General features: G+C 47.1%; 1 protein-coding gene across 1 annotated transcript in view; it reads right to left on the bottom strand.

Annotated features, from left to right (window-relative positions):
• LOC148814745 (thyroid hormone receptor alpha-B) overlaps positions 1-23,526 on the bottom strand; it is a 101,080-nt gene that overhangs the window by 41,333 nt on the left and 36,221 nt on the right. The window contains exon 2 of the mRNA XM_088906511.1: positions 16,281-16,346. The gene's annotated coding sequence lies outside the window, so the exon portion shown is untranslated. The remainder of the gene's footprint in view (positions 1-16,280; positions 16,347-23,526) is intronic.

Below are 23,526 nucleotides of genomic sequence, written 5' to 3'. Positions count from 1 at the left end.
GTGGGAGAAGGGATTGCTAATTACAGTAAGGCAGAAGATTCAGTGGTAAAAGCAAGCACAAACTGTTCCACAGTGGAAGTGGTCTGAACTCATGTGTCTAGAAGAGTCTGAGGAGTAGACTGGCCACTTAACGGATGGCTTAGTTTTTCAATGATCTGAATGATTTTTACACAAATCAAGTTAATTTTTCTGTAACCTGTCCCTAACTCATTCCCCTGTCCTCTTCAGTGCAATCTTGCCACCTTGTCAGTGACCCTTGCCAAACTACGATACCCCCTGTCAACCAGGCCAACCCGTTTTTCCTCACTTGCCCGGCTGGGCCACTGCGATACAGGGGGCTGACAGATGCACACTGCCATCTTTCAGGCTCTGCTGCCCTCCTGCCTTTTTGGGGGTTTTAGCAATCCCCTGTGTTATATAAGGCAATGGACTGTGTCCGCCTGCACAACTGGGAGTAGGTGTGACTCAAAACCCGCCCAGCTCCCAAGCAAACTTGACAATCCATCAGCAAATACAGGGCTTGCCCAACATCAGATTAAAAATGAGAATATGAACAAGTTATAAAAAGCACAAGCCGAGAGCAAGTCTGATTGTGGTGGTGATGGAATAATCCCCTGTCATGCACTGCTCTTCAGGAATAGGAAGCTCTTGCCCCCCTCAATATACGAGGCCCACATGATCGTCCCTTTACCAAACAGCAGCATTGTAAGCAATAATCCGTTTCCTGCTTTTCAGACCAATCTCCTTAAAATCAGGAGAAATTTTACACAGCTTAATCTAGTGATTAAAGGAGTTTTGTGTTTGATAATCTTCAAAGCACAACACATTGCCATATAAAAAAAAATGGAAGGAAAAAAAAAACAACAAACACATGATTAACTTGTACTACAGAGCAAGCCATCAGTGCTTTAACCATTGTACAATTACTACTAACCAGGGGAAATCACTGTTTAATGACAGCCGACACAGTGGGAAACTGACACGAGCTGGAGCTCAGTGCCGTTAATGAGCCGCCGGCGCACAGAAAGCAGCCAGAACACGACATTGGGGCGTGTTGTGTGGGAGGGGTGGGTCAGACGCCGCCGGAGACAATAGCAGAAGAAAGGGGAGCAAAGTCCAGTTCAAGGGTCCGGCGTCATACCTCCTGCCTCTCCCTCCCCCTCTCTCAGTGGGGAGTGTTCGTCAGCACGTTGATTAGATATGGTGCAGTGCAGGGTAGGCTCCCATCTCTCCCCTCCCCTGCCATACCGCTCAGCCATCTCTGGGTCTAATCTACTGGAAGGGCGTAATCGCAGCCCTGTTCTGGGAGGGGACCTGCTGCCTGAGCCGCCAAATGAACTTCCAATGTCGCATAACCCAGCCAGGTGACTGAACCAGCCACAGCCACGCTGTCACATGCCACCAAGACACGGGCCGCTGGGAGTAACAGCTGACCTGGCAGGGGTCTCCAAATCTTACGTTGATCTTTGATATTGACATTATTTTTCCTTCTCTCACTTTCTTAGCCCCAGTATGCAACTACAGTTTGAAGTAGTTGAAGTAGAAGGCAGGCAGAAGAGTAGTGTAACATCAGTGGTCTTGCATTCGCTTTGGTTACCAAGTAAACGAGCTAATCAGCCAACTGCATTAGCAATGATTGAGAAAACAGAGGCTTATCTCACAGGTGAAACTCTTCATCTTCTGCAGTTTATCACACGAGCTATCGTCTCACTCTGGGAATATCGGAAACCAGCCCATCCTTCTTCATTCCTGCCAATTTTTGTCAGTAAACAACTATTTCAAACATTCAAGCGTAAAACATTTAATAATTCCCATGCTGACTTTCAAACCAGGATTATTTATAAACACCACTCTTCCATGCTACTGTTGTTTCTTTTATGAAGAAGGTAAAACAAACTCCTGATGTTGTAGCAATCAAAGAGGAATGTTTGGCCTACTTGAAGGAATCTTAAATTAGCACTGTGAAAAATTAATGTGACAGTTTGCAGCATTGTTTTCCTGGTTTCTCATAGGGGAAACACAAGGAAAACTGGCATTCTGTTAAACGTTTTATGAAGCTGAATGAGCTCTGAAGAAAAGCAAGCTCCTCTCGTCAAGCATCTTGTCAAGTTGCTTGTCAGTCTCGCTGTGAGTACTGTAAATTTCCCAGTCACAACTATTTACCTGGAAATGAACACCACCCTACTGAGCTGATCGGGCGGTATTGGGAGGCTTCTTCGGAGCTCTTTAACAAAAAGGCTGCAGGCCTGGAGCTATAAATAGACGCTGAAGGAAAAAGACAGGCAATGACAAGAGCTGGGACACAGAAGTACTCTTCCTTTACATTCCTGCAGTACTGCCTGGCATAGCATCATACTGGGCTGATCCTGCTGTTTTTGTGCTATCCAATACAAGAAAGGACATGACTGGAAGGAAAAGTCTTTTTCCTTTAAAAGGTAAATGAGCCAGTTCATGCTCCCATCCTCGAACCTGAGCTCCTCTGGCTCAGAGGAAGGGATAGACAGCCCTGTCCCTGCACAGCTCGGTCAAAGTGCCCCTCATTAAGATTCCCTATGCCTCCAATTGGGGAGCATGAGGCCTATTTCACAGCTTAGACCTGGGCAAGTGAGAGTAAGAGAGTGAAAGTGACAAAGTTTTAAGTTTGTTGCTGTTTTGGGATCTCAAATCAGTTCAGTTATTTCTCATAGTCCTGGCACACTAAACAAAATGGATATAGAGAATGCTAAGGTACAGAACGGCTATTGTCTCTCTTGTAAATACCAAACAGACTCCCACCTTTAATTCACCCATGAATTGAATGCAGAAGGAACAAGCTCCAGAAGCTTGAACTGAGCCTGCAGGTCTGGGCAGTATTCCATCCCCAGCCAGCCTGCATCACACCTCAGCCCAATTTAGAACTACCAAAGTTACAGCGCCCCCTGTGTCACAACCAACATCTCTGGTCTGCAGCTGTTCAACCCATATCCCTGCGCTGCGTCACTCCACTCGCTATGTTCCCTCCTCAGCAAAAAAAACCTCAACTGGAGGAGACATTTGGGAAAGACGCTGGATGTGGGAAGGTGGGGGCTCGTAGCAAGGATGCCGAGAGAGACACTGAAACAAGAAGGCAAGAAGTGAATTTGGCTGAAAGCCTTTATTAATGTGGCAAACCGGGGGTGGGAAGCTGGAACAGGACCTTTAAATAAGAGGGTTTGAGGGAAAATAGACACACAAATGCAGCTGTAGAGTAAAAACAGTCCTCTTTATTTTACAGAGCAGAGAAACAAACCAAAACCACAATACACAAAACAAAAACCTCAGCTCCTCTTCGAGCTTCTAAAGGCCCTCACTGTCAGGCAGTCAAGCTGCTCACCAGCTGCAAAACACAAGTCTGTCCTCAAATCTTTCTCACAAGCTCACAATGTTAAGTATTCTGGGGTTTGTTGATCGATCACTTCTGCCCCCTTTGTCCCTGGTGCTTGATCAACAGCCCCCAGGAAGCCTCAGCTTCCTGGTTTTAAATGTCACCCAACCAATCATCTTCCACCAATTGGTCAGGTGACAGAGGATGGCAGGTCACTCCCCGCTGCTCTCTGGGGAATGTGGTTCAGACAAGGATTGCCATATTTACTGAATCTTCCTCCTTCTTACACCTACTACGTAATTGTCTCCCAAATGAAAATGCACATAGTTTCCTCCTAACTGGAAAGCATTTAGTTTTTAATTAACTTTGACTATTCTTGTTCTTGCATGGCACTCAAAAACTGAATTCCAGTTTCTCTGTGTTGTTCTTTTATCGCCAGGTGTCTCTAGGGCTACTGTATCAAACCCACTGAATCAATTTCCTCTAATCACAGCAAAGCATGAAGAAAGCAGGAAATACCAAGCTGCACCCTTGTCTCGCCCGCACAGCGCAGATGAAAAGATGATCTGATAATGTCAGATCTGGTGTACTGGGCCTTATCTCTCCACTGGCTTCATGGTAGACAGTTCACTTTTTGCCGCTCAGTATTTAAGTATTTAAGTTCATATTCTCAAATGCAGTGCACTTAAAAAGTACAACTCAGACATAACCAAATAACCAACATAACCAAAGCAACTGTCCTACTCTGTAAAAACATTTTACATCTGCATGAAACGGCCGTTTGGATATGGATTGGAAAATAATCTTAACAGGCACAGACAGCCACACAAAGGGGTGCATTTAAATGAGAGAAGCTGTTAGTCAAAATCAATGCACCCCTTTCCTAAAAGGAGGTATACGTGAGATTAGGACCACACACGGTACATGACAGAGTACAAAGTTGTCCTTGCCCAGCTTTTCAGTGCTCCCAGCTCTATAAGCCTTGTGCTGTTAACACAGCAAGCCTGCGGCCTCTGGGGGCTTAAAGCCAGCCAGCCAGTTCGGGCTCATTTTCTCTGTGCGCGGTAATTAAAGCGCTCTAGACTTCCACCAGAGGAGAGGTGCAGTTCAGGTCCCCTGCGACGAAGTTAACTATGTTGACTGCACTTGGCAGCGCACAGAAAAGCTGGTGACTGTGCTGGGACAGCCACACAGACATCATCAAGGTAAGAGAAGGTAAGGAAGAAGGCAGCACACGCAGGCAGCGGTGTGCTTCGCTCTCTCGCTCACACGGGCGCGCCCACATGTGCACGCGACACTCGGATACTGGAGATAAGCCGAGCCAAAACTCCGGCCTTCACAATAATCATGATCCGAAACCCAGGTCGCACGCGGTATCTCTGTCGCTTCATCGTAAAACGCATCGCGAAAGGCTCTGAACAAAACAGTTTAATTAAGATCATCGGAACAAACTGCCGAACAGAAGGCATCCACTCTTTCTTAAAAGAAACTAGGGAGTATCAGCTACAACAACAATGTCTGGGTTGGCTGTTCCAGACCCCCATAACTCTCTATGTAAAGAGAGGTGGCTTTGGATGTCTTCTCTTTGTGTTCTTCTATTATAGGTACTTTGTCTTTAGACCAACTTTAGTTTTCCAGAATCAGGTCAGTCTATTTAGTGGGTCTCAGTGTCACCAGACCCCGCCGAGGTGTGCCCAGCAACTGCAGAGAAGACCTCAAGATTCCCACCACAGGCACCATTCCTCTCAGTCCTTCTTTAGTCTGCAGTCCACAGCTGAACTCTTACTCATCCGATACACACGGGACCAAAAAAACAGTGAAATGAAGAGAAGATCATGGATAATTAAACTCAATTATCTTAACCCATTCAGTTAAACATTCTAATCCTATAATTACAATACAAATTATAGCAAAATCGCAGTACTGTAGTGAGAACAGCACACTCAAACCTCTAGACAAAAAAATCATTTGAAATATCCTACTATTAAAGCTCCTTTAAATGCAAAACGTACTAAGGCACTGCCCTGTCGCGTTCAGATTTGTCTTCATTCACGCCACAGTAAGACAGAGCAGTGCCTAGCAGGACAGGGGAATTAAGAGTACTCTTACGGACGCTCACCCCTCCTGGCTCACTCCAGAGACTGAAGTGGGATGAAATTAGAATTGCTGCAGACAGTGTAAAACCGCAGCCCGCAAGCTTGAGGAAAGCCACAGGTACCAGGGTCATCCGACAGCTGCAACACTGACATTTAAACCAAACATAAGAATTAAGACACCAACCTAAATTAGAGGAGAAACAAGAAGAAGTAATATGCAGCTGAAAACAACAGCAAGCCACCAGATGTTTTCTCACAAAGCGCATGAACAGTTTCTTATCTCTTGAAGAGCACAAGATTGACTACAAAAGATTGGCAAGTCTGTGCTGTGGTCAGACAAAAGCCAAAGTGAGAAAACTCTACAGGAACAAAGTGTTCTCTTCGGAGAGCTGACACCCCCCCCCCCCACATCACTCCCTGTGCGTCAAAGTCTTTGAATCTGTACAAACATACAAAAACACATGTACAGTATGTAAAAAGTAAGCACTGCAAACTGCGTTGTAAATGAAGAATTGTTTGTAATAACACCATAACACTATTACCTAATGGTGTTATACACACTGCCACAAAGTCTAAAGAAGTATAAACCGTAACACCACTGTAATTTGTGGTGAACACTATGTCTCTTGGAGGTAAAGCTCATCCGACAGCTTTCACCACTGAAGGTTACTGCTGTCAGCATTGCAGCCGAACACTGTTTTGCCAGGGCTATAGAGACGACTCCGAGCAGGAGGTAAGGCAATCTGGTGATGTTACAGGAGCTTGAGAAGAAAACCCCAGCTCTCCCAACCTCATGACAAAATCCTCAGAGTACATTTTCTACCTGAAAGGTGCAGATCTGGTGGAGATCCTGAGAGCAATCCTGAGGCAAAAGCACAGCAGGCAGTGTTCCCTGTTTCACCCTGAACCACGAGTCCAGAGCGCAGGAGCGCAGGGGAGCAGGAGAGTGGGGTACCCACAGGAGTCCAGAGCGCAGGAGCGCAGGAGAGTGGGGTACCCACAGCAGTCCAGAGCGCAGAAGAATACAATGGGAATACAAACCCATGGATCTGAAGAGCAATTACTCAATGCAGGGGGAATCAGAAACACCCCGTTACACCCTGATGTAAGAAAACATGAGTATGAGCATGTGAAGAGGGCCTCTTCACTCATGTAAATGGTCTCAAGTTGGTGGAGTGTCTGCTCTTGTCCCCTGCCAAATCCTGACAGCCATGGGAAATTTGACCTCCTGTATCTTTTACACTAGTGTGGCTTAAAGTCACCATGACTACAGTTTTACCATCCTTTCAGTGCTTATTATTAAATAATATCATGACAATACCCCAATGTGCCGTGATAATCATGCCTTAATGCACAATAGGAATATGGTACTGGGAAAGAAAACCTCCAAAAAGGACCACACAGCTGCTGTCTCAGTCAGCAGGCAACATGTGTGCAGTGAAAACCAGGGATAAACTATGGGAGGGAAAGCCTGGCGCTCAACGCAGTCATTACCCACAAAACTGGAGTCCTTTTAAGCTTAAAATGCAAGCTAACAAACTGGTGGGTAATTACAGCTCAGTTCTGAAATGTGTGGCAGCAAGGGTTGGACTTGGGCTGCTGCTGTGGCTACGAATGCCATTCTACTGTCCCAGCAAGCCTCTCGATGTTGAGCGCGAGTTCTTCCTCTATCTGCTCGGGGGCAAGTCAGCTTTCCCATCTCTCCCCATGTCTGCCAGCAGGCGCCATGCACCCCCTGTCAGCACAGCCCCGCTGGCTCCCCCATTTCTGACCTCACCACCTGCCACACTTGTACAGCCGGGACAAGAGACAGCGGCATCCCCTTCCACCCGGGCACATGGTGGCATTAAGCACAGAAGAGAGAATCTGACAAGGCTAAATACCTGCTGACGGCCGGGGCTGAGAAACGACAGCAGTGTCGCATGACGTACGTCCGCGCTGTCGGAATCAACGTGTCAGGGACGCACACCAGATGGGATCTGATCCTGGCCCGCGGAGCGTGAAACGAAGGGCTCCGCGGTCAATGGAGGCAGCAGGTCCGCTATGTGAACGAGCTTCTGTACTGGCACGTCGGGGCACCTAGCAGGGAGAGCGGGACCTTTTCTGGGTGCACACACTTCTTCCCTCCGCGGCACCCAAGGCAGATTGGGAAGAGGAAATCGAGGACTGTGGGCACAGGCCCCTTCCTTTGCCACTGTGCATCAGGGCGATTAAACCCCACACCTGTCTTTAACCCAATCACTCCATATCATGGCTTCAAAAGCTGTACCCCAAAATGTTGGGTATCATTTCAGACAGAATCCGTCTTCCTAAAACAGGTGAAACGCAACTTAAAACCTGCTGTTGATGCGCACTTTCAGGTTCATTTTTAAAATGTTAAAATACAAACGTTAAAATGTCAAAAATGAATGTTAAAATGAACACAGCACTGTGTATCAAATGCGCTTGGTGATCCAGCCACACACTATTTTAGAAATCAGTGCAGCTGTATGAAATGTGTTCTGTAGAATCCTATTTGAGATAACGCGTACACAAATCCTTTGATACTTGTGCTTGTTAATTTGCGGCCGGCAGATTTAGTTATGTGCGATTTAATTTAGATCATCGCAATTTGGTTTGATGCTAGTATCAGTTCTGACCCCAGAATTTAATTTAAAAAAGTATTCAAACCTCATCTGTCGATTAAGACATTGTAATAGATTTGTGCCCATTCCAAGCGATACCTATACAAGTGGGGGTCGCATACTTCAAAAGAGAAATTCAGAAAACACTAAGAGGTTTTAAAGGGAGAGCTGCAAGCCGGACACCACTACCGACCAGCCCTGCTGTCTACAGCAGGACTGTATGAGTCAACATGTGCTGTACATCCCATTTTGGCCGCAACAGTCCCAGATTTAGGGCCAGTCCCGGGTGTCTCGACTTTGTTCAAAGAACTGACTACCTGTCCCATTTTCTAACAAGCGAAAAGGCTCCGTGTCTCCCTTCCCAGGAATGTGAGGTACTGTATGTCCTTTTCAGCTTAGGGAAATATGGTCAGCAAAAACTGTCAATACGATAGTTTGATTTTTCGATTGTGGTGTGCACAATGGAATGAATTCTTTCTTCCTGTGGCTGAATCTGAACCTTACTTTTTCCAAGTCAATGACAATGAAATACTCTTGAAATGCTTCAGGATACAAGCATGCTGTGCTGGCAGCTGCACGTTACAGGGACACTGCACAGTCCAGCCATTAGGCAGGATGAGCTCTAATCACAAGATGCATTTAAAAAACAATCCAATATAAGAGACTTCAGTAAACGTACAATAAAGCATTAAGTGAGTAAGAGAAAATATTCTTTGTTGGTTTGTTTTCTGTCATGTCTTCATATTTCGTTGCTCGTAATGCGCTGCTGTCCGAGTTAAAGTTAAAAGCAGCCCCGCAACACCGTTAACATCAGAAAGTTAAGGGTACAGGTCAGTAGCTCAATTGGAACCAATTCGAAGAGAAAAGAGATGCAACACATTCAGAGAGTAATGAGGATGAAATGGACAGAGTGGAGCAGAGAAGGAGAGGGTTAACAGAATCCCTTGGACCGTGCTGTGTCATGTGGAAAAGAGCCGTAATTACTGTGATTACGATGATTACCTGATTAGGGAGATAGTCTTTTAATGTGCTTGATTAACAGAGCCCTAGCAGAGCCTCAGTACTGTAATCCTCAGGATTACTTGTCCCCACTGTTACAGTGAAGCTCAAGCCCACCCATCTGTAAGCAGCAGGTGAGCACCCTCGTTCCCCAACAGTTACACAGAGCACCCCCAGAATGCCTTCTGCACTCTTGACGCAACGATCCCATGGCGTGCCTTTCTCTGCTGCAGAAACTGCCACCCGTGGGCTCAAACAATCACAATCAAACCTTCAATTTGCTTTATTTTCTGACACCAGTCCTGACATCAAAGATCATAGCGTTTCTTTTGACAATTACTATCTGCGGTTGCAGGGGCAGTAGGGGGGGAAAAAGGAAGAGAACTGCTTTTCTAGGCAGCGGCTTGTGGAAATTCCTGAGCAACGTCTCAAGGCTGGCCGCCCAGTGTAGAGGCGGCCCGTCCTGCGCCGCGGACCAGCTCTTTCCAGCAAACACTTCCTGGTGCACGAAGATCCCGAAACATCTGGAGGGAGTGGGGCTGGCGGGGGGAGTGTCACAAATCAATCAGCTGTAGAAACAGCCAAAAAAATAAAGGTTCAGACAGCGGGCACAGGGCTGTCTGACTCCAAGGCCGTCCGAAAGAAAGCAACTGGAAAACTCAGACTCTGACACAAAAGTCTGTTTTCTTGTGCGGGGGGCTGCTGTTCATGTGTCTGGAACCATGTGTGAGAGTGCACGATTTATTGAAATCGTTGCTCCTTGCCCGTGTGTGACTGCAGGCCCGCTGCCTGTGAATGCACACTCCTGTTTGCTGCTGTGTGCGAGGGTATGCGAGTGTACGCCAGCAGACGCAGCTGTGATGTTCATTAATGCAATTGAGACAATGCCAACAGAAGGAGGCAGTGTCGGGGGGGGGCTTGTTTATAGAGATTATTAGAGCTGTAATTACAGTTCAGAGCCATCTCCCACAAAAAAAAACTCAGCCTCAACTTCGCAGACAGCCCAAGAGATTCCGACTCTGAGAGACACACATCCCAGGAAGTAAACAAGGCAGTCTAGATGTCATTACAATAGGGAAATAGCAACAGAGGCTACGCTGGTTCATTGTGAATTTGAACTTGAGACCTTGCCTTGAGAAAGAATTAAGTTTTTAGAGGGCCCCTGGGGCTAAAATTCAGTGTATGTTTTCATACTGCTCCCTCCTCCTCCCCCCCCCAAAAGAGAAACAGTCTGTCACAACACCAAATTCTACAAAAGAGAATAGAATGAACTGAGCAGAGAATAAATGGATTTTTGAATGACAAAGGGATTTTCAAATCAGTCTGCACCTGAGGAGAATGAGCTCCTATTTTGTCTGAATATAAAATGTGATGGTTCTGTACCCATTGCACTAGAGACAACTGAAATAAAATTAATGTGTTTCTCTAAAACAGGCTTATGGGATTTAAGTGGAGCTGTATCTGAAGACAGAAGAAAACTGAAGGATAGCATGCACTGCAGCAAAACGCACTGAAGGAGTCCTGAAAGCACACCGGAGCTGAAAGGTGTCATTCGCATGAGTTCCTTCTACAAGGAACACACCTGTTCTAAGTTACCTGAAGTGCTGCACCTGCAGAGCAGCTTTGGTTACGGGTTTCAAAATACCAGCACATGACAAAAGAGAGCCTAAACTCTGGAGTCTAACTGGAGCTCCGAGTGTGAAGTGGGGATTTTCAGAGGTAAGCACAGTGACCGTGGGTGACCGCCTTAGCCCTGCTCTGATCTCCACCCAGGAAGCAGTGCCGCGGTCTCTCGGCTTGATCCCGTTAATCGAGATCCCCGAGATTTGACGAGATTGCAGGGCTCGCAGATATTGTCCAAGTCTTAAGGCCATGCAGATTAGCCGGCTGGAGCTGCGTGCAGCACCGCTGATTGATCTTAAAGCCGTTATTCAATCCGATCGAGAGGATGAGAAACGGGGGGCGTGGGGTGTGCTGGAATACAAATCTCCTCCCGTCTTAAAAAAGTGCAGGAATAAGACATTCCAAGGAATACAAAAAGCAAGACTGTAGGACTGTGTCTCAGCTGGGAAAGCAAGCTGTCTGGACACAAAAGAAACAGAAGAGCAGCCTCTTTGGTTAGTCCGGTCATACAAACTGGCCTGGCACTTGGGCCTTGTGAGCTGCCAGGCTTTGAGGCTGTCTGGTTCTGAGACTATTTTAGAGTCTAAGTATAACACAGTGGTGCTCTTGGCTTGAAAGAAATGATTTCTTGAGTCCACTTTAGTAATTCAGAGAAGGGGTGGGCACAACGATCTGATGCACAGCAACAAAGAGAAATCTAAAAACCTGCAGCTGTTACCAATGAAACTGAAATCCAAACCACTTTTAACGCAGATTCCTGAACTGCATACTGATAAGATCAAAACTGCAGCCAAAAAAAAAAAAGAGTAAAAACTTCTAGTACAAAAGAAATGAGCACAATAACAAGTACATCACGGAGATCAGAAAACATCGACCACGCAGGCACAAGCTGGAACAACATGGTTTCTTGAGTCTTCAATATTCAAATTGTTCAAGACTTAAATCAATGTCAGAGCTGTATTTTTTCTGAGTTTGACATAAATATTAAGACTCTTTGAAGCAAAGGGAGAAAATGAAATCCGATTTGAAACATGCTGTCTTAGACCACAATGGAGAATGAAAATAATGCTTAGAAATTGTTCTACCATGTAGGACTAAGTTCAGCTACAAGCTTACAGCCCAGAAACAGCCTTTACTTTAATTACCTCATCTCTCTGGGTCCTGGCACAGCTCTTCAGTCTTCTTTTTTTTTTTTTTGGAAATTCACACTTTGAAGCTGTTATCCTCCTACAATGCAGCCCCGGTCTAAAGAATAAACCCCTCCTCAGCTTCATCTCCCTGGGCAGCACATCCACCACACTCCCCACAGGACAAAACATTTACTGGGGTTTACGGCCCACAGAGAAGAGGGGCAGTCAGTCAGAAAGGGGTGGGATATTAGTTACCCAAGGTAACCCCAAATTCTTCCAACCCCAACAGCGCTCAGTTGTATGATTTCATTAACAGCTTACACATGCAGGAAATGGACACCCTGGACTCCAGCCAGTGACCTCCAGGCTAGAGAGCTCAACCTAAACTTTCTCCTTACGAGCCAATGAACAGCCCAGACAATCCTACATCTTACATTGCTGATTACTCAGCGCTCCGGAAACATTCAACCCCCTGGTACTTTACAGCCCATCTTCCAGCACATGTTGCTACAGTACAGGTTCAGATCGGGGGCTAAATGAGTTGGAAAGATGAAGAGGACAGAAAGAAGGAGAACTCTCAGCACAAAAGGTGGGAGAGTCAGCAGCTTCTTTAAATTCTTTGCTCACGTTTTGCAGAACTCACTGGATCTCATGTATGCCATTCTTGCAGAATCCCCTTCCAGTGAAGCTCTGCAGCTCTTGCTCATCTTGTTGTTCACTGATCCAATATTCATATGCACACATCCCCTGCCCTCCCGCCACCCGAAAAGATCCCACGCTTCACAGAAAATCCCAGAGGACACAGGTGCATTACGCTAAAACAGAGGAATAATCAGGAAAACTAGGCTATGAGGAGCGACAAGATGATCCTGGATAAGGACCAGTTTGCACTTTCCTTTGTACCCAGAAACGTCACCGGGTAGCGGCAGAGGGTCACAAGCATTCCCGTTTGGAAAGGTAGTCAAGTAAGTCTCACCAGCGACCTGTCAGAATCTGTCTCTGCGGACTGGTCGGAGGAAACGGATCTCCTGTGTTATCAGGCGTCGCTCAAGTACAAAGAATCCTGCAACGTGTGAACTGATCCGACCCCGATGCCGTTCTTCTCTCCAGCGTGTCCGCAGCATTCGAGCAATCTGGCCTGCCAGCTGCCAATTAACCCATTGTCTGCCTGTTCAGTGGCATCTGAGGCACAGTGACCCAACGACCAAGAGTTTAGAAAAGCACCTGAGGGGGATCCTACCTGTGCAGTGAAAACTGAGCCCTTGGTCTTGTTGCCTGGTTTTACTTCCAAGGAAATTCGAAGCATTTGACCGAAATAACCCAGAAGCCCCACTTACGCAGACATCACTAGGAAAGAAAACCTTGTCTAGTCAGGGGAAAGGCACTGGTTTTGAAACATTTCTGAGTTTTAAGTATGAAATGGCACAATAGGCTAGGGAGATGGAAACATTTTGTATAGTTAGCATGCTTTGTGTTATTTTGATACTGGGAGATGCACAAAGAGAAAAACAGACCTGACATGACAAGACAGCTCTCACTTTCACCTCGAGGGGTATCTGGTTTCCACATGATTAACAAGATGACTCAAACCACAACCCCTTTCGCTGCAACTGAAGATGAGCCTTCAAATCTCGGAATTAACTGCATCCAGAGTCAAGGAGGGATTGGCCACACAAACTGGATCCTGTACCAAGCTGGAGAGGGTCTTGGGAAACACAGGGCTGGGTATTCTTTGGGTAATAAAAGTATGTGACACATCAAGGTGTGACACAGGAATTGTGCAAGAACTACATGCTCAACGAGGGTACTGTGCTAAGGACTGGAACTTCAGAGGTGAAGAAAAGGATCTGAAGAAAAGATGCAGGATGCCTGTCCACGAATGCTCTTTCAATAGTGCAACTTGTCTGATCTCTGTTGGCGAATACCGTCAATGCACATTATATCACTGCGAAGACAGTGCCCCACAAGCTCTACTCAAGGACTCGGTACAGCTAAAGTGACTTTTGTTCAGTGTGTATTCTGAAGGCAATTATTAATTTCCAGTCTGAAACAGAAACAGTTGACTGCTAATCTAGGTCAATTTATTTCTGGTCTATGGCTGACCTTGTTCCTCTTATTATTTAAACACAGCTCTTTGGGGAGTGAGGCACGTCCCACTGAATGTTCCTCTCCGGTGTTGTTCCAGGTGGAATTTATGAAGTGTTATGAATGGCCCATCTAGAACAAGACTGGCGCACTGCAGCGCCGGCACCTCCTACCCCCTCTCTGCCCACAGCATGCAGCAGGCATGATCCCCCCCCACCCCCACCCTCTCTCCCAGGCTCCTCATTCCATAGCCCAGCCTGCCAGGCCTCCAGTGCCCATGGAAAAAATTAATTTCAGAAACTCTTACACAATCGTGACTGCGGCAGACTGGAAAATACTAAGAATGCCCTCAGTTCTAAAGTGCTCTTAAACCTTCTTTTTTTTTCTCTTAAAAGGCTGGTTTTGTGCCATAATAGGCCAATGAAAGTCTTTCTAAGAAATGAGTAGAAAACACACATGGGCTGCTTCTGTTAGCATTTATTAACCCACAAGAACCTCACCAAGCCTCTCAGTCAGCCAGGAACCTCACACTGTCCAGGTAATGTGGTCCTCAGACACATGATCCTACACATCCCAAAGTACCTCCCAGTGAGGACGGCTGAACTGACGTGCTCAATTTCCAAAATCTACTGTGCCACTGTCCTCCAATAAAGCAGACAACGCCTGTCTCTTCAATCAGACCTATCCAAAATTAAATGCTGCTCAATATATGTGCTCACATGCTGTATATGTGGTAGTTGTAGGGGCAGGATAGTTAGCTCATGTGGGTTTGATTCTGGCCTTGGCAGCCTCCTGTGTGTGGAGTTTGCATGTCTGTTGTGGCTGAGTAGGTTATCATGCTGACTCTAGGTCTATGTTATCAAATTGTCCTGCTGTGCTCTTTTTAGTGTGCACATGCCTTGTTATAGATTAGCTTCCCGTCCAGGGTGTTGATGCACCTTGTTTCTTCTTCCGACAGGACAGACTTCCTACTCCTTCAGACTGGGTGTGAGGCCATTTCAAGGGATTTTTCCCCAAACATCTGTCCCACAACTGCGTAGACTGGACTATTTGGCCTGTACAAGCCATTTCCTGGTGGGTCATGAGTCTTGGGGATTAAGCTATGGATTACTTTTTAATTATGGCATCTCTCTCTTCTTGCAGCTGCTTTGATGAGAGAGGCAGCAGAAAGAAGAGAGGAGCTGAAAGTGGCCGTTCTAAGATACAACAAGGGAAGGCAAGCTATTCTCCACCTTCAGATTAGCAGCTCTAAAAGTGTGTATTAATGGGTCTGGGTGGGGGGGGGGTCAACAATCAGCTCTGAGAGGATAGGATCAAGGAACGAACAGAAATAAAATCCCGGAGGCCATGTCTCAGGATAGGCTGTACCATGTCCCCTGTTCCAATGCACCTTTCAACTTCCCTTCCACCATGCTGGAACAGAGCTAGGTTTTCAATGTAACATTAACACAATATCATTTTTCTTTGGAGCGTGGCACTGGGACACGCTCCGCAACAAGGCACACACTCGCCAAGGAGGGCCTTGGATCATAAGAGCAATCTGAGACACACAGTCACAGTCTCCTGCGGGTTCCAATTCTCAAAATAACAGCAGCAGATTGATAAACATAGACAGATGTAGACAGGTAGAGAGGCAGGCAGATTAAAACAAACGCTAACCTGCCCTGAGCTTGCATGTTCCTGAAAGTAATACAATAGGGACGTCATACAGCTGCACTCTTTCATACAGCTAAAGGCCTCAAATAAAAATCAAGTTGATTGAAGTCTTAATAAACACAGGATTTCCTGTCACGTCGTGCTCAGAAACTCCCTGAGAACAATTTGTCAGGGGGTCTTTATTTGTTAACACACACACTGGTGCTGCGCGATAAGGTGAGGTGGAATGCTGGGGGTGAGAGCCCGTGGTTTCCTGCTCGTGCATGCTGGGAGAGCAACCACCACTGTCCACGGGACAGGAGGCAGGGTTTCGGCCAGGTCACGGTGGGGAAACGCACAACAAGTGGGTGTAACATGTCGCATGTGCAACAAGAATAAAAAACTGCATCTCAAACAAACTGAGTCGTGCAATCCTCCAATGTGAATTCACTATACTGCTGACTTCCAGATGTTCAGCTATTAAACCCCAGATGTTGTACTGCTGTTCAGTTTTTCTTATCAGCAGCGTAGGTATTTAGCCCCTTCTACGGTTTCTCCTTCTGAGGCAGACTGAAATGTGAAAACTCACGCCAACCTGGGAAAGCAGCTTCTCGCAGAGAGAAGGCTACAGAAAAAGTGTTTCTGTTTGTCACACGTGGGACGGGGAACACGCTCGAAGAGATGCTGGGCTGGAGGAGGAGCCCGACCCTGAAACTCACGAGACCTGTGTGTCTGGGTGACTCACCACTCTCGGGGGGCAGGGGATCTCCTCCGATTCTCTCGCTCACTGGAACAACATTGGCAGCCCTCCCTGGCAGGGGACACAGACCAGAGCAGAGTTATTATTGAAAACGGATATTATGGAAGAGGAGAAGTCTTTTGCAACAGGAATTCATTCCTTTATTTTTTTGTTTCCTGCTGGGCAGGATCGTGAGGCGGGGCTTCGACCTGCGTCCCCAGTATTCTGCATGCGTCCCCTCCAGCCTCAGTGACAATCCACTCCCAGCCCCTGTAGCGTGACCCTCTCCCCTGGAGTCCTGCTAACACAGCCATATATTCCTTTATTGAAAACCCACACAGACTGCATGCAAGGTAACAGGAGAAATTACTGTTTCCTTGATTTGTCTCCACCCAGTGTTGCGGTCAGAGGAAACTCAAGGCTATCTCTTATTTAGGTAACTTCTCACCTTTTTTATTTACATTTGCTTTAATTACAGAACGCACCCATTACCACACTGCAGGAACAGAACCCAAAGCTCGTTTTTAGCTGTAACAAGCAACAACTAATTATATAGCTAAAGGAGATAAAAGAGACTGTTCTTGGAGAAATTATCGTGCAAGGAAACAAGACCTTGTACAAGTCCAGGTAAACCTGTCAGAAGGGACTACAGGATGTTCAATTTATCCAAGCTGTACAATGTCAGTCACATGACCCTGCATGTGTTTATTTCATGGACTAAAATTTCTGGCTTCCATTTTCCCTCCTACTGTTAAAAGTTAAAAAACTGGAAGTTACTTCATGCATCCACAGCACATCAGGTATCTTTCAATAACGCTTGATCAATTTAAATGAATGAATCGCTTTATCAGACTTCCACCCTTTATGCCGAGCAGCAGGGCTGTAGGCCTGTCAGCCATGTAGGGCTGCACCCCAGGGGTGAACTGGGGCTCCTCCAATCTGTGTGAAGCGCTTTGTGCTCCTTGTGGTGAAACGGGAGTTTAAGAAATGCAAAGAATTACTGTTGGTATTGATTTGCATCAAATTCACACCACTCAAACTCCTCACCGCCAAGTCCAGGCTCTGCTGCCCACAGTGAAGACCTACCAAGACTGTCTGGGGCAAAACACGGGGATAACTGAAGCCCAGGGAGTGCAATAAGGCAACGTCTTCACAAGCAACATCTCCAGCACGATCCTTGACTGACTTACCATCACAGGATTGCAGCATTTTTACAACAATCATCTCCTTCTTCCCTGCATTCATTTTCTTTTATGCTGTGAAGCTTATTTTTTTTAACTGCGGCTCGAGATTTCCATTCTGAGAGACTGTGCAAATTCCATCACCGGGTCGCGAGAGGCAGCAGTTATTTTCATTAAGCTCACACACCACAGTAAACCAAGGTAAAAACACAGTAAAAGCATTGTACAGCCTGCAACATGTGATGCAGTTTAACTGCGGTACACTCTCGTAAGGGTTTATATTTTTCTAACACAGAAATGCCCCAGCCCCGCCAGCAATTTCTGTGGAATCTTCAGTGAGCTACAGCAGAGTACGTACCGATCATAGATCAAAAGTCTATTTTTGGCCAGCATCCATAAAACGTTCAGCTCTCTGTGTAATTTACACCCTTTCGGCTTCAGAGAAACAAGCCTTTTTTAAAAAAAAATGACGCACAGAAGAGCTGCTGACCGACCGTCCTCAGTAACTCGGTAACAATAACCGTTCGATTTTCGGATCGAGGATGGTGCCAGCCTAAAAAAAAGTGGGACAGATCTTTATGAATGAAGCTCTTTGTGTCACAGAAACACTGACAAGCAAGTTTCTCTTTAGGCTACAATTAGATTAAGTGCTCTTCCCTGGGAGGCATTTTCCTCAAATATTAATGTGGATAATCCAAGGAAAAGAACAACAGAGAGTACTCACTTCAAGCACTCACATTCTCAAATCTGTTGAATATTAAAAAACGACTCGGGGCCAAGTTCACAAAGCCTTTCAATCCAACACGTTATGTGTTTTTTTTTAAACGCGCTGAACAATCCACAACTCTCAATACTCGGGAGCAGAAGACTCCAGCAGCTGTCAATCAAGGCTGCATTCCAGCACAGAGCTGCTCAGTGTTCGTTGGAAAAGGGCAGAGGGGGAACTTCTGCGTATCTGGGCCAGGAACCTGGAGACGGCTCCGCTGACGAGGGGCTGGATCTTATTTTTTTTTTGTCTTAAAACGGAACCAAGAGGAAAGCCCGAGGACCGGGTGCACCGAGCCTGGCGCCGACTCCAGGGTCCAGAGTTCTGTCTCAGCCTAATGGGCACCAACATCTCGTGCCTAACCCACTGGCTCCGACGCCCGTCTTCCCCAACAGCGGTGTATGGAACTATGCAATACTTAAGAGCTCGACCCCATTAGCTTCTCCTGGGCGTGACTGCGTGCAACTCAATTAAAAATCAAGCTGCACTCCTCGGCTCATTCTGCTCCACGCTGCGGCCAGTGCCATCAGGCTGTGAGACCTGTGGAGGTGCACTGGCCTGAGCTGTGCCCTAAACTCCACAGAAAGTATGCGAGTGATGCACGCGCATGCTCCTACATGTGCTCCGTCAGGTACCCCGCTATCCATAGAGACAAAACCTGAGAAAACATCCAGGCACAGACTGAAAGGGCTGAAAGAATAAGAACGCGGAGAGGGCCCCGTTTTTTTCTTTAGATTTTATTCCCAAAATAGGAAAGTCAACATTTTGTTTCTCGTGTGTTTTCACACTGTGTGGGGGTTTTGTGTGAACAGGGCTTCAGGAACCGCAAGTTAAGATCTTCTGGACATCGATGGGGAGGCGCTTCAGAGACGGCCTCCGCGCCGCGTACGGGCCGGATACAACACCAGGCCGAACGCGGGCACTGCCAGGGACAGCCCGTCCCGGGGCGCTCGCTTCCTGAAGAGCGGCTTAGCAGAGGAAGCCGTCTTCCTGTACGACAGTTCTTAAAGGGGAAGTGAAGCAAAACAGACGAGATCCTTAGTATCCCCCCACCCCCCCCACCGCAGCCCCAGCCCAGCCACGGTGTCACCCCTGGCAGCCCCCCCTCCGAGGGGGCCCCTACAATGAGGTCTGACGGCTACGGGTGAAGTACTGGTTAAGAAGATTTGACTCGGTCAGCAGCAGCACCCCGAGCCTCCACTGCCACCCCACCTGCACCACCGATCTGAGCGGCAGAGCACTTCCAGTGAACAATGCCAGGACAGGCCAGGATCCAGGGAGTCCAAGAGGAGGAACGCAGAGACGCCCAACGCGTTACATCTACCTCAGTTTAAGACCAAGACTGTTTTCATTCGGCAGGAGCACCAAGAGTGATTCAGGAATAAGAAGAGAGGTCCCATGTGGTGTAAGGTGCTCATTTTAAAAAGGCAGGCCTCTCTTGCTGTTTATCAACCTTGGACAGAACCATGATTGTATTATAGACCCACCCTCATGTCTGTGCTGCTGTAACTGGGCTTTTAGTCCTCTTTAAATCCTGGATAACTGTCAGGCTTTTCGCTGCACAATTGCATGCCTTGCACTCCGAAAGGCAACTTGAACACTTCATTGAACACAGCAACGCCTTCCTGAACACTAAGGATGTGCTCCAGAGAAAGGAACACCGAAGGAATCAGCACTTAGAGATAACTACAGCCTGGGATCAAGTGGGGTGTTTCCTCAGTATCACTATTTCTTACACACGAGCCATGTATGAGGGCTTCACTGGGGCATTAGAGACATTTTAACCACAGAACACAGCTAAAAATCCAAGTCTCTAAAAAAGGAGTTTATTTTTTTAATTACAGTTACAGAGTACATTTGGCTCTTTACCAATAACATTAAGATCATTAACATTAACATCACTTTATTGGCCACATACAATCTCTTGCATTACGAATTTGTCTTTTCGCAGAACACAGCTTGCTCTCCATGAGACACACAGGCGGGGAGAGAGAAGCTTGGGGTCAGAGCGCAGGGTCAGCCATTTATACAGCACCCCTGGAGCAGTTGGGGTGAAGGGCCTTGCTCAGGGGCCAAACGGAGTAGGATTACTCTGCCGGCCGCGGGATACGAACCAACAGCCTTCCAGCCACAGGCGCAGATCCTGAGCCACAGAGCCACCACTCTGCCCCTAATCATCCATGTGGAGACTGATCACTGCCTGCCTTCCCTCCTCCAGCTGGGCAGGGCTCGAGACCGACAGGAGGAGCCACACTCTTGGGCCGTGGCTCATCACGGGGGGCCTCAGGACGGTTGCAAAAGGCACTGGCCACAGAGTCAACGTCACTGGCCACCAAGAAGCTGTCGTGCTTCACTGCACGTTCAGGATGCCGAGACGTACAGCTCCAGCAGCAGCGCTGGGGCAAGTGTGGCGGCGCTGTGACATGTTTGCTGGAGCAGCAACTCGCACAGATGTTGCGCACCTAAAGCCAACCCACTGACAAACCAACCAGCACGCCCGCTTATGGCCTCCAAAATAAACAAAAAAAAACAATTTAGCAGAAGAGCCACAAACTCCTCGGTACGTATATTTACTTTAAAGAACTAAAATATATTGTTACAAAAACAATACAAAACAAGCAAAACAAATAAAAAAAGAACCCACATTTTTACTGGGGAAGCCAAAAGTCCACCATCTCTGCACAACATGGAATTTTCTGCAGGGTAAGCACAGACTTGATTGCTGGCCTCAAGTGTCCCTGTTTGGGGATGCTTCAGGTTTAATGGCACAATGAAAGAAGAGGGAGCTGAGGTTGACTGGGCCGCTAAGGGAGTCACGCCACTACCCCACGGTCCTGACCGCCGAGAGTGGCCTCTGTATCAGCCAGCCCCTCTCCTTCACAGCTGCTGGATTCTGCTCAGAGACCACACGCCACCACCAGCGGTGCACTTTGCGATACCCACTGCAGAAGCATCCTTCTCGGTATTTCCAAGGTTACAGCTCAGCTTAGGAATTCACAATAAGAGGAAGAATGTTTTTCTGTTTGTTCTCTTGACTGAGTTATCTTGTTCTTCATATTCATGTTACACTACTGATTCTGGGCCTTGGACTGTGCTGTATTTCCTATTCCAGCAGACCACGTTCCGGCCTTGAGCGTTTGTCTGCGCGGAGGATGTGTGTTATCACATTTGAGAAAACACTTTGTGTGTTTTTGATTGGCTCCTCTAGACAGCAGTTGCGGGCGCGGTGCCACCCTGTGCCCTGTGTGCCCAGGGCAGACTCTAGCTTGTAGCTTTCTGGGCCTTGGACTGTGCTGTATTTCCTATTCCAGCAGACCACGTTCCGGCCTTGAGCGTTTGTCTGCGCGGAGGATGTGTGTTATCACATTTGAGAAAACACTTTGTGTGTTTTTGATTGGCTCCTCTAGACAGCAGTTGCGGGCGCGGTGCCACCCTGTGCCCTGTGTGCCCAGGGCAGACTCTAGCTTGTAGCTTTCTGATACAGAATGAATGGATATTTGAACACTATCTTAATTATTTGACTGTACATACTATTTGATTTTACATTTGACTCTACATTCTTACAGGTGACGATGGAACTGTGTATTGTCAGGCCCTATTGCAGCAGCCACCCTACCATAAATAATACTGACTCTACGTAACTGACAGATTCTGATAATTTTATGTCACCTTGGATAAATGAGCCAGCTTAAGGAAGCATGCATGTCTATTCCACACTGTCATCTTCTCTCTGAGGTCTTGTCTCTTTTCACATAACAAGCCCACCTGACTCCAAAACAATTATCAAAGCGGTGAAGACAGAAAAATTAAAGGAAGCATCGACACGCTGGCTGCAGCCTTCAAGGGAACTATCAATTGAGCTGCAGTGAGCGGAGAGAATGGGCAGAGGCAGGCGAATGTGTAGGGGCTTTGGGTAGTGTCTGGATTTATTTAAAGTCACGAGAACCCTCACAGAGTGCAAGATGCCTGGCCGACTGGAAGAACTGACTACTAGAAACCAGGCTGCCTGAGCTGCGTTCACTGCGTTCTCATCAAGACTCCTGTCAGCACAGTCAGCACAGGGTTAAAGCTGCAGAGGGAAGGAGGGAAGGCGTTTAATGGGGAAAACATTCGGCGTGTTTGTCCAGACGGACGTGAGAAGAGGGAGCGCGGGCGGGCGGGCGTGTAAGCGCGCGCACGGTGTCGCTGCCTGCACCAGTGTGCCCGGATCAAATGCTCTCTCCTCCTCGGGGGCGTGGACTCAGAAGGGCAGAGAGAAGAGGATCCTGTCAGCAGCACAATAAATGCCTCCTAAATAACATCTCCCCGCCACAAAAATAATCAATAGCAAAGCTCAACAGAGAGCTAGAGGAAAAGTAGGTCAGCCTGTCGTTCCATTTGTGATTAACAGAGAAAAGAAACTTACAGTACGTTGTCTGGTTTCCTCAGCTTTTACAGGCGGAGGCCTTATTTCTGACAGCATTAACAATGTCGGGCTTTGCAGAGGACCCCTATCCTGGGTGTGACTGCATTTCAACTGCACAGTGGCCCAGGTTACAATTACTATGTGGACTACTCTGGACAAAACTCTTACAAACAGTTTTTGTAAGAGAGAAAGTTCAATTTGTTGAACTTGAAAAGAAAGTTCAATTGTGCTTTGTGAAAGAATTTCCCAGCCTTGCTAAAGACCCCCTAGGCTGGCTCTAGAGTGACCCCACACCAGGGTCACTCGCAAGACACACAATTAAGCTCACTGCACTTTCTCTCTGCCTCGTCACACTGCAAGGAAGAAGTCACCATAAAACTACTCGAGTTTCAGCAGGCCCAGACAGACGATGGCTAATTTGCCGATCCAGGTGATATCAATCACACATGATGAATGAACATGTGAGTGTTGTGGCATTTCTTAATATTGCCAATAACCTACTCCATTTGCCATTTGCCCCTCCATATTTGTGGGACAGAGATCCCGGACAGCGGTTGGAGCCCAGTACACCGCAGCCACACGGACTGCCACCCATGGCAGGAGAGCAATGAAATACCCCTGATAACTGCCCCAAGGGGCCCAGGCCCTGGGCTGCTTGTCTGTACGAACTGGCAAATAGCCAGTGTTGGTGCACACACACACAGAAAACCACATGCCTTTTCAAATGCCTCCTGCGCCAAGAAAAATCCATTAACTGCAAATCGGGGCTTCAATAAACCTTTATACAACAAAACCAAAATCCTGACAGACAAGCTAATTCCACTGGATTACCTTACCGTAGTTTTTGATAATACCGTTCCCTTTTCTTTTTCTGATTACATAACAACACTTTCCAATTGT

The sequence above is a fragment of the Atractosteus spatula genome, chromosome 26 (genome assembly GCF_055471065.1).
Source record: "Atractosteus spatula isolate fAtrSpa1 chromosome 26, fAtrSpa1.hap1, whole genome shotgun sequence".
NCBI lineage: Eukaryota > Metazoa > Chordata > Actinopteri > Semionotiformes > Lepisosteidae > Atractosteus > Atractosteus spatula.
Note: the sequence above shows the minus strand (reverse complement) of the source record. Positions and strands in the feature narration are given on the sequence as shown.